General features: G+C 31.8%; 1 protein-coding gene and 1 long non-coding RNA gene across 6 annotated transcripts in view; both read left to right on the top strand.

Annotated features, from left to right (window-relative positions):
* Positions 1 to 8,158, top strand: part of LOC137495393 (uncharacterized) — a 10,095-nt gene extending 1,937 nt beyond the window's left edge. The window contains exons 4-14 of one of the 4 annotated variants that reach the window (XR_012395495.1): positions 186 to 247; positions 537 to 615; positions 925 to 1,000; positions 1,305 to 1,379; positions 1,702 to 1,779; positions 2,097 to 2,172; positions 2,512 to 2,626; positions 5,498 to 5,588; positions 5,714 to 5,765; positions 5,975 to 6,052; positions 7,368 to 8,157. This is a non-coding gene — a long non-coding RNA (uncharacterized lncRNA). Of the gene's footprint in view, positions 1 to 185; positions 248 to 536; positions 616 to 924; positions 1,001 to 1,304; positions 1,380 to 1,701; positions 1,780 to 2,096; positions 2,173 to 2,511; positions 2,627 to 5,497; positions 5,589 to 5,713; positions 5,766 to 5,974; positions 6,053 to 7,367 lie in introns of all 4 variants that reach the window. The other 3 variants (XR_012395494.1, XR_012395493.1, XR_012395496.1) reach the window with 3 other exon arrangements.
* The window catches only part of LOC101884729 (uncharacterized), a 29,495-nt gene that overhangs the window by 10,825 nt on the left and 8,711 nt on the right, over positions 1 to 9,959 (top strand). The gene's annotated exons all lie outside the window — the stretch shown is intronic.

The raw sequence follows: 9,959 nt of genomic DNA, 5'->3' as shown, positions 1-9,959 counted from the left end.
AATAAAGAGTTTGCATCATCCATAAGGGATAATGAAATCAATCTCTTAATATCTTCTTCTTGTCTTAATGGGTAAAAAAGTTTAATTAATTGGGTAATGCTTTACTTTAAAGGGGGGTTCATAAGACTGTCATGAAAGCTTTATAGTCATGACATGACTTATATAACAAAGCTGTTTTTAAATAGCTTTCATTGAAGGATGCCCATATGACTGCAGAAGAAAACTGCTCCGACAACTCTCTGATGAGGTATGTTTATTAGTATTATTATTATTATTATTATTATTAGTAGTAGTAGTAGTAGTAGTAGTAGATGTTGTTGCTGTAGTAGTGCATTTAATTGTAATTATTTAACTTAGTGTGTGTCCTAATTTATGAACATATGCAATACTGTAACATTGTGGGGACCAGAGGCATGTTAGAGAAGCTGTGAAACACACTTAGTCCTCAATACACACACAGTACGGTCTGACATAGTGGGGACCAGGAGCCCTGAGTACTACTGTCTAATTATTATTTTTTGTTTTTTTATATTTAGCTTTCATTGAAGTATGATCATATGATGAGAAGAAGAGAACTGCTCTGCTCCAGTAGGAGACCCACAACCCTCTGATGAGGTGTGTTTAAATTTAATAATAATAATAATTATTATTATTATTAGTAGTAGAAGTAGTAGTAGTTGTTGTTGTAGTAGTAGTGCATTTAATTATAATTATTTAACTTAATCAAAATCTAGAAATGAAACAGAGTGTGTGTCCTAATTGGTGAACGTATGCAATAGTGTAACATTGTGGGGACCAGAGGCATGTTAGAGAAGCTGTGAAACACACTTAGTCCTGAATACACACACAGTTCGGTCTGACATAGTGGGGACCGCGACCCTTGAGTACTGCTGTCTAACTAATATATATATATTTTTTTTTCAGCTTATATTGAAGGATGACCATATGACAGAGGAAGAGAACTGCTCTGCTCCAGTACGTGACCCACAACTCTGATGAGGTGTGTTTAATGTTGTTGTTATTATTATTATTATTAGTAGTAGTAGTAGTAGTAGTTGTTGTTGTTGTAGTAGTAGTGCATTTAATTGTAATTATTTATCTTAATCAAAATCTAGAAATGAAATAGAGTGTGTGTCCTAATTGGTGAACCCATGCACTAGTGTAACATTGTGGGGAGCAGAAGCATATTAGAGAAGCTGTGAAACACACTTAGTCCTGAATACACACAGTACGGTCTGACATAGTGGGGACCGGAACCCTTGAGTACTGCTGTCTAACTAATATATATATATTTTTATATTCAGGTTTGCTGAAGTATGACCGTATGACAGAAGGAGAGAACAGCTCTGCTCCAGTACGAGACCCACAACTCTGATGAGGTGTGTTTATTAATATTGTTGTTGTTGTTGTTGTTGTTATTATTATTATTATTACTAGTTGTTGTAGTAGTAGTAGTAGTTGTTGTTGTAGTAGTAGTGCATTTAATTGTAATTATTTAACTTAATCAAAATATAGAAATGAAACAGAGTGTGTGTCCTAATTGGTGAACATATGCACTGACATTGTGGGGACCAGAGGCATGTTAGAGAAGCTGTGAAACACACTTAGTCCTGAATACACACACAGTAAGGTCTGACATAGTGGGGACCGCGACCCTTGAGTACTACTGTCTAACTAATATATATATATATTTTTTTTCAGCTTATATTGAAGGATGACCATATGACAGAGGAAGAGAACTGCTCTGCTCCAGCACGAGACTCACAACTCTCTGATGAGGTGTGTTTAATGTTGTTGTTATTATTTTTATTAGTAGTAGTAGTAGTAGTAGTTGTAGTAGTTGTTCTTGTAGTAGTAGTAGTGCATTTAATTGTAATTATTTAACTTAATGAAAATCTAGAAATGAAACAGAGTGTGTGTCCTAATTTTTGAATGTATGCACTAGTGTAACATTGTGGGGACCAGAGGCATGTTAGAGAAGCTGTGAAACACACTTAGTCCTGAATACACACAGTAATGTCTGACGTAGTGGAGACCGGGACCCTTGAGTACTACTGTCTAACTAATATATATATATATATATTTTTTTTTTTCAGCTTTTATTGAAGGATGACCATATGACAGAGGAAGAGAACTGCTCTGCTCCAGTAGGAGACCCACAACTCTGATGAGGTGTGTTTATAATAATAATAATAACAATTATTTTTATTATTATTATTATTATTATTATTATTAATATTATTAGTTGTAGTAGTGAAAGTAGTTGTTGTTTTAGTAGTGGTGTATTTAATTGTAACTATTTAACTTAATCAAAATATAGAAATGAAACAGAGTGTGTGTCCTAATTGGTGAACATATGCACTGACATTGTGGGGACCAGAGGCATGTTAGAGAAGCTGTAAAACACACTTAGTCCCGAATACACACACAGTAAGGTCTGACATAGTGGGGACCGGGACCCTTGAGTACTACTGTCTAACTTATATATATTTTTTTATTTTTTTTATTCAGCTTTTATTGAAGGATGACCATATGACAGAGGAAGAGAACTGCTCTGCTCCAGCACGTGACTCACAACTCTGTTATTGCATATCAGATTCAACGAACCGTTTACTATGGATTTCATGTAATTTTGATAACTGTCCATTAATCAGATGTCATCACGCTGCTGTGCCGTCAGCCAATCGTTGTATTGCTGATAATGATTTTGAGGATCGATAGATCTGTCACAACACACAGTCACAACACCTCTCAGATCAGTTTAATCTGATTCGCAAACTTTTTTGAAGAACCAAATTAGCCTAAGATGAGTTATCAAGATTAAAAGATCCAGGATCTGTAATATAATCTTAGATTATTTAAGCGAGGTCCGAAGAACAGACCCCTGGACCCTTGAGTACTACTGTTTAAATTATATATTTCAAAATAAAAATTATAAATTATATATAAAAATATATAAAATAATTTTTTATAAAATATTTATAAAATTATATATAAAATATATATTTTTAATTATATACAGTTGAAGTCAGAATTATTAGCCCCCTTGTTTATTTCTTGTACTAAATTTCTGTTTAATGGAAAGCAGATTTTTTAAACACATTTCTAATCATAATAGTGTTCATAACTCATCTCTAATAACTGATTTATTTTCTCTTTGCCATGATGACAGTAAAAATTATTTGACTAGATATTTTTCAAGACACTTCTATACAGCTTAAAGTGACATTTAAAGGCTTCACTAAGTTAATTAGGGTAACTAGGCAAGTTATTGGAGGGATAATAATATTGACCTTAAAATGGTTCATAAAAAATTAAAACTGCTTTTATTCTAGCTGAAATAAAACAAATAAGACTTTCTCCAGAAGAAAAAAATATCATCAGACATACTATGAAAAATTTCCCTGCTCTGTTACACATCATTTGGGAAATATTTGTAAAAAAGTTTTAAAAAGGTGGGCTGACTTCAACTGTATATACTTTCATATATATATATATATATATATATATATATATATATATATATATATATATATATATATATATATATATATATATATATATATATATATATATATATATATACAGTTGAAGTATTAATTATTAGACCCCTTGGAATTTTTCTCTTCTTTTTTAAATATTTCCTAAACGATGTTTAACAGAGCAAGGAAATTTTCACAGTGTGTCTGATAATATTTTTTTCTTCTGGAGAAAATCTTATTTGTTTTATTTTGACTAGAATAAAAACAGTTTACATTTTTTTAAACACCGTTTAAGGGACAAAATTATTAGCCTCTTTAAGCTATATTTTTTTCTCGATAATCTAGAGAACAAACCATCGTTATACAATAACTTGACTAATTACCCTAACCTGCCTAGTTAACCTAATTACCCTAGTGAAGCCTTTAAATTTCACTTTAAGCTGTATAGAAGTGTCTTAAAGAATATCTAGTCTAATATTATTTACTGTCGTCATGGCAAAGAGAAAATAAGTCCATTATTAGAAATGATTATTAGAAATAGTTATTAAAACTATTATGTTTAGAAATGTGTTGAAAAAAATCTTCTCTCCGTTAAACAGAAATTGGGGAAATAATAAACAAGCGGTCTAATAATTCAGGGGGGCTAATAATTCTGACTTCAACTGTATATAAAGAGTTTCATTGCAGAACGAGATATATCCATTTAAAAAAATGTTGGTAATTTTGACATTATTTTTCAGGACATCAACAGTCAAGTTCATTCACAATTTTTGTACATTAAACTATAACTTGAGCTCAGTGAAGGCCAGGAACACAATATTTTCAAATCCAGGATATTTTTTATTTAATTTTATGTCTATAATTAAGTAAAAAAAACATGCCAAAATGCTACATATTAATCCAATCCACATTGTCAAACATGGAATAATATATGCAAAGATTGATTAATAATAATAAGATTCTAAGTTAGATTTGGCCAGAATGTACACAACATAACATAACATAACTTTTTTTTTTTTTTTTTTTTTGCAAAACGCTACATCCACCTTAGGCTATATTATACTACATTAATACCATTACCAAAAGCTAGTGAATCAATGTTTTGTTTGATAAGTAAGATTAAGTTAGTTAGATAAATGACCTTTAGCTTGGTACAGAAAGAGTGGGGGGCGGCTCCTTCCACAACGCTGCAGAAAACCAAACCTGTATGATTAGAGCGGGCGGAGCTGAGTCCGTGACACAAACTTGCCTCGCTATGTCATATTTAATGAATTATTTCACTGTAATAATAATAATAGCTTATTTATTTGGTTGTGAAAAAGCTAAACCGTTTTCTCCATAACAACATGTGCCCTTTAAGTTCCTTTGTAATAAATCAACAACAACAAGAATTAATTTTAAATAATAGGTGCAACCACATAAATAAATCTTCAGATAGGCTACTCAGCTACATTTAAGAAATTATTTAAAAAATAAACTTATAAGGGACACTTGCAGACAGGTATCTTGTGATGGGGAGTAGGAAAAAAGGCGCTCCTAGGCCTTCTCTTGACATCAGCGGAGACTCGGTTCCTGCTGCATTTGTGTATTGTTGATGCAGAAGTATCTTATTCTGGTCCACTTTTGTGGCCTTTTTACAATTTTTTGTGAAGTTGAAGACTTCATCTTCTATCGCTAAATCAATGAGCAAACTCTGAGCACTTCACCGGCGATGACTCTCTTCCCAGGGGATGCTGAGCTCGCGCCGCATCATGAACGCTCTCTAACTGTTATATCGCACTTTGTAAAGAAACTGGTCTGACGGATATTGCGTTTTGTGAAAAAAAATACGTTTTGTACTTGGCTTAAAATGTGCATTCTTAAATGTTATTAATGGCAGCAATTCACACATAGATTAAGGTACATCTGAACAGTGATTTCCAATAATAAAATCCAAATGTCAAAAAATGCCGTTTATCGCATTTTGCAACCAAACTCTTCATATGTATGTGTGTGTTATGACTGTATGACTGCAGAAGAGAACTGCTCTGTTCCCACAACTCAGTTTTTCTGGGACTTGAAAACAGACGCTCAGCAGATTTTAAAGGGTGGAATCTTGATCAAATCGTGGGTTTACACACGAACATGTAATACAGTGCCAGATTTTCTGGATGTTATATACACATTTGTATTTGCAAACATATACCATATTGTTTTAAATGATGTATTTTTGTGTGGGTTTTTACATTCAGAGAAAGTTACAGTGGGTCGTGATTTTGGAGGAGGTGAAGTCCAATCTAAAAGGTAAAAATATTATTTATTTTTCTGATCAGAATTTTTCTTTTTTCAGAATGTTAATTTTTATCATGATATGTATGTGCTGTGTTTGAAAACTATTTTTAAGCTACCATCACACGCTTTTACCCATTAAAAAAAACAACACAAAATCAAATAAATATTTTGGTAAGCTTTATGCAAAGAAGTCAACTCTCAGACTTGATTTTTACTTTCAGAGTCCCCTCAAGTATCATTACCATGGTACAGTGTCTGTGAAGATAGTGATGCAGACCCAGCATTCACAAAAAAGAGAGGTATGATCATTAAAGTTAATTTGTGACTGACTTGTGTTATTGTACAAGTCCAAATGCACAAGCTCATTTACATAACAAGTAGGGTAAAACAGGACAGAAGCACATTACTTCTATGATGATTTCAGTACAGTGGCATTTGATGTCTCATTTCATGTTAGTTAAATAATATTGCTAAATACTTTGGAAAAATATACTAATTTCTTATCTGGTTACACTTTATTTTGATAATTTACTTTACAACTACTACTACTACTAACTACAAGTAACTGCAACTACTTGTCAACTAACAGCCATTAGACTGTCTGTTAGAATCAACACTGCTAATGCTCTACTAAATTTATATAAGAGTTAGTCATATTATACTAATTTTGAGCCTAACTTAGTCTGCTGTACTAATTACTGAGACCAATAAGAGTTGGTTTTATTGAGGTAACCTTAACTGTCAGCTAATACTCTACACTCTAAAATTAATAAAAATAAGTAATACTAATTAAATTAGCAGTTTTTCATAATTTGTGATTAATGTTTTTATGAAATCTGTTTGTTTCTGCTTTTGAATTGCATTATGGGATCTTTATCTTTCTTCCAACAACTTTTAATCTTAAGTAAAAAAAAGTGACTTTTTGTTTGGGTTGGTGTTGTATATTATGCTACAGAAACCTTGTAATAAACTGCCGGTACATTTTCTGTTATTCTAAAGACTTATTTATCTCTATATATTATTTCTTATACATTATATTATTTCAAACTACTAAAATGTCAGTAAAAGTCACTTTGTTAAACTGAAGAGTTGAATTTTCAACATCAAAAGTGCACAGAGCAGAGATCAACATCCCATAATGCAATTCACCACCACACACAAAAAAAACACTTGTAAATCACAAAATACAGGAACTGGTCATTAACAGATATGTGTTACAGTGTAGTGTTTTGAGCTAAACTTGAGCTAACAGTCTGCTAATACTTTACTGATAATCAGATGAGCGTTAGTCTTATTGAACATTCTAACAGTATGCAAATACTCTAATACATAATACTTTACGGTGAGATAATTAACGTAGTTGCAGAGTTACGCATAGTTAGAAGAATGTCTAAACTGGACTATGGAATAAAGTGTAACCACATTAACCAGTTTTGGAGTTATTAGGAAGTATTTTTTAATCCATCTACATCTTAAGTATTTTTAATAAAAGGCAAGACATATTTTTCTAGCAATTTCTATCACAATATTAAACTAACATAACAGCACATGTTGTAAAAATGACTGAACATTTATGCAACTAAAACCACTTTTTTATATTTTAACCACCCATAGGTCCCATAAAGAGAAGATCCTGGAGCAAACAGGAAGTACATGCTGTGGTGAAAGCTGAACCATTGGCTCTAAAAACCAGAGATTGGTCAGCTTTGGATTTTTATATTAAAAACTGAATCTCGGCTCTTTAGATATAAAATCTGAATAACACTTTCATAGTAACTACACACTATACATCATTAGTTTAGCACTAACTCTACATTAATAGACTTTAGGAAGCAGTTTATAAATACAGCTTCAAACGCTGTATTCTTGACTTGACTTAATTGTATTTTCATGCTTTGTTACTGATTCATTTTTCATTACTACATTATGTATTGCATTATTTACAAACTATTTGTATATAAGAGTAGTTGGTGGTTTTTAAGATAATTCAGAATGAGTTATTAAATGATTAATAAACTATTCAAATGAACATTTATACATGTTATATTCAGGCATATAGTAATTGTAACCATGTGTGTTAGTAAATGCTATAATAACACAACTTCATGCAGTTTTGTGACCTAAGGACTGTTTATAGTTGATAAATCCCTTATAAATGACAATTAAAGGCTCAGTATCTAATGAACAATAAATCTTTGCAATCTTATTAAAAAAATTCTGTAAAGTTTAAACATTGCAAAATAAAAATACAACATCATTTCAAAACAACATAATTAACAATATGGCCATATTCATTTCAGTGTTTCTGTGATGTTTGCACTGTACAGTAATTTTATATTTTGATAAGATTGCAAAGATTTATTTTTCATTAGATAGTTTCATTTGTGTATCTTGAAATTAATGGAAAAAAAAAAAAAAAAAAAAAATATATATATATATATATATATATATATATATATATATAAATATCTTCTTTGGCCTTAGTCCCGTATGATTGCGGGGTCGGCTCTTTTTGGAACAAGTCCTTCAGTTTTAGACTTGTCCATATGATAACGACTTTTTTACACCTTCCGGCCAGCCTGTCATATGGGCCTGTCACACTCATACACTAGGGACAATTTAACCTTCCCAATTCACCTGTAGCATGTCTTTGGACTGTGCCTTTGCACCCGGAGGAAACTCACACGAATGCAAGGAGAACATGCAAACTTCTCACAGAAATGCCAACTGAGCCGAGGTTCAAACCAGTGACCCAGCGACCTTCTTGCTGTGAGGCAACAGCACTACCTACTGCGCCACTGCTTCACCATATATATATATATATAAAGCTATGAATCACTCTCCCTTTTAATTTATTTCTTTTTTTCTGTGTAGAATATAGCTGAGATTTTAATTGTCATTTATAAGGGATTTATAAAGCATCAATAGCCCTCACTTTAGATTAGCTCACAAAACTGCATGAAGTTGAGTTCATAAAGCATTTATTATCAGACAGAGTAACCATTACTATATGCCTGATTATTAAGATATATAAATGTTGGGTAACACTATAATAACTGCACACAATGAATCATTTATGAAACATTAGCAAATAGTTAGTTGAACGTTTGTTAAGCATTAACGCTACATTAATAGACATTAGTAAGCAGTTTATAAATTATATTTATAAATATAAATTACAAATATTATTGACTTATAAGCACAATTATAATGTGCTTAATGATTGTTTTCATACTTGCTAAATAATGCAATACTTAATTTAGTAATGAAAAGTACATCATTAACAAACCAGATATTTAAAAGTAGTTGGTGTTTTTTTTTTTTTAGATAATTCAGAATGTGCAAGTAAATGATTAATAAACTATTCAAAATAACATTTATAATTCTTATTATTCAGGCATATAATAAGTTGTTTAGTATGTTAATAAATGCTTTATGAACTCAACTTCATGCAGTTTTGTGATCTAATCTAAAGCGAGGGCTATTCATGCTTTATAAATCCATTATAAATGACAATATAAGGCTCAGTTACATTATATAGAGGAAAAAATGACTTTATTAATTTCTAATTATTACAAGATGCTCAAATGAAACTGTATCAAATGAAAAGTAAATCACTGCAATCTTGTCTAAATATAAAATTGCTTTACACGTAATGTATTGTTAAATTATTATATTGTTGTTTTATCAAATGATGTTGTATTTCGACACTCCTGTTATTCAGCAATGTTCAAAATTTACAGTAATTGTATTTGTTTAGGTATGATTGCAATTACTTATTGTTTATTTGATACTGAGCCTGGCAACGCAGTGGTGCAGTAGGTAGTGCTGTCACCTCACAGCAAGAAGGTCGCTGGTTCGAGCCCTGGCTGGGTCAGTTGGCATTTCTGTGTAAAGTTTGCATGTTCTCCCTGTGTTGGTGTGGATTTCCTCCAGGTGCTCCGACATGCGGTACAGGTGAATTGGGTGGCCTAAAATAGTCCGTAGTAAATGAATGTGTATGTGTATGGATGTGTCCCAGGGATGGGTTGCAGCTGGAAGGGCATCCGCTGCATAAAAACGTGCTGGATAAGTTGGTGGTTCAATCCGCTGTTGCGACCCCGGATTAATAAAGAGAGAAAACCAAAATGAAAATAAATGAATGATTCTGAGCCTTTAATTGTCATTTATAAGGGATTTATAAAGCATCAATATTCCTCACTTTAG

Source organism: Danio rerio, chromosome 2 (genome assembly GCF_049306965.1).
Source record: "Danio rerio strain Tuebingen ecotype United States chromosome 2, GRCz12tu, whole genome shotgun sequence".
Classification (NCBI taxonomy): Eukaryota; Metazoa; Chordata; class Actinopteri; order Cypriniformes; family Danionidae; genus Danio; species Danio rerio.
Note: the sequence above shows the minus strand (reverse complement) of the source record. Positions and strands in the feature narration are given on the sequence as shown.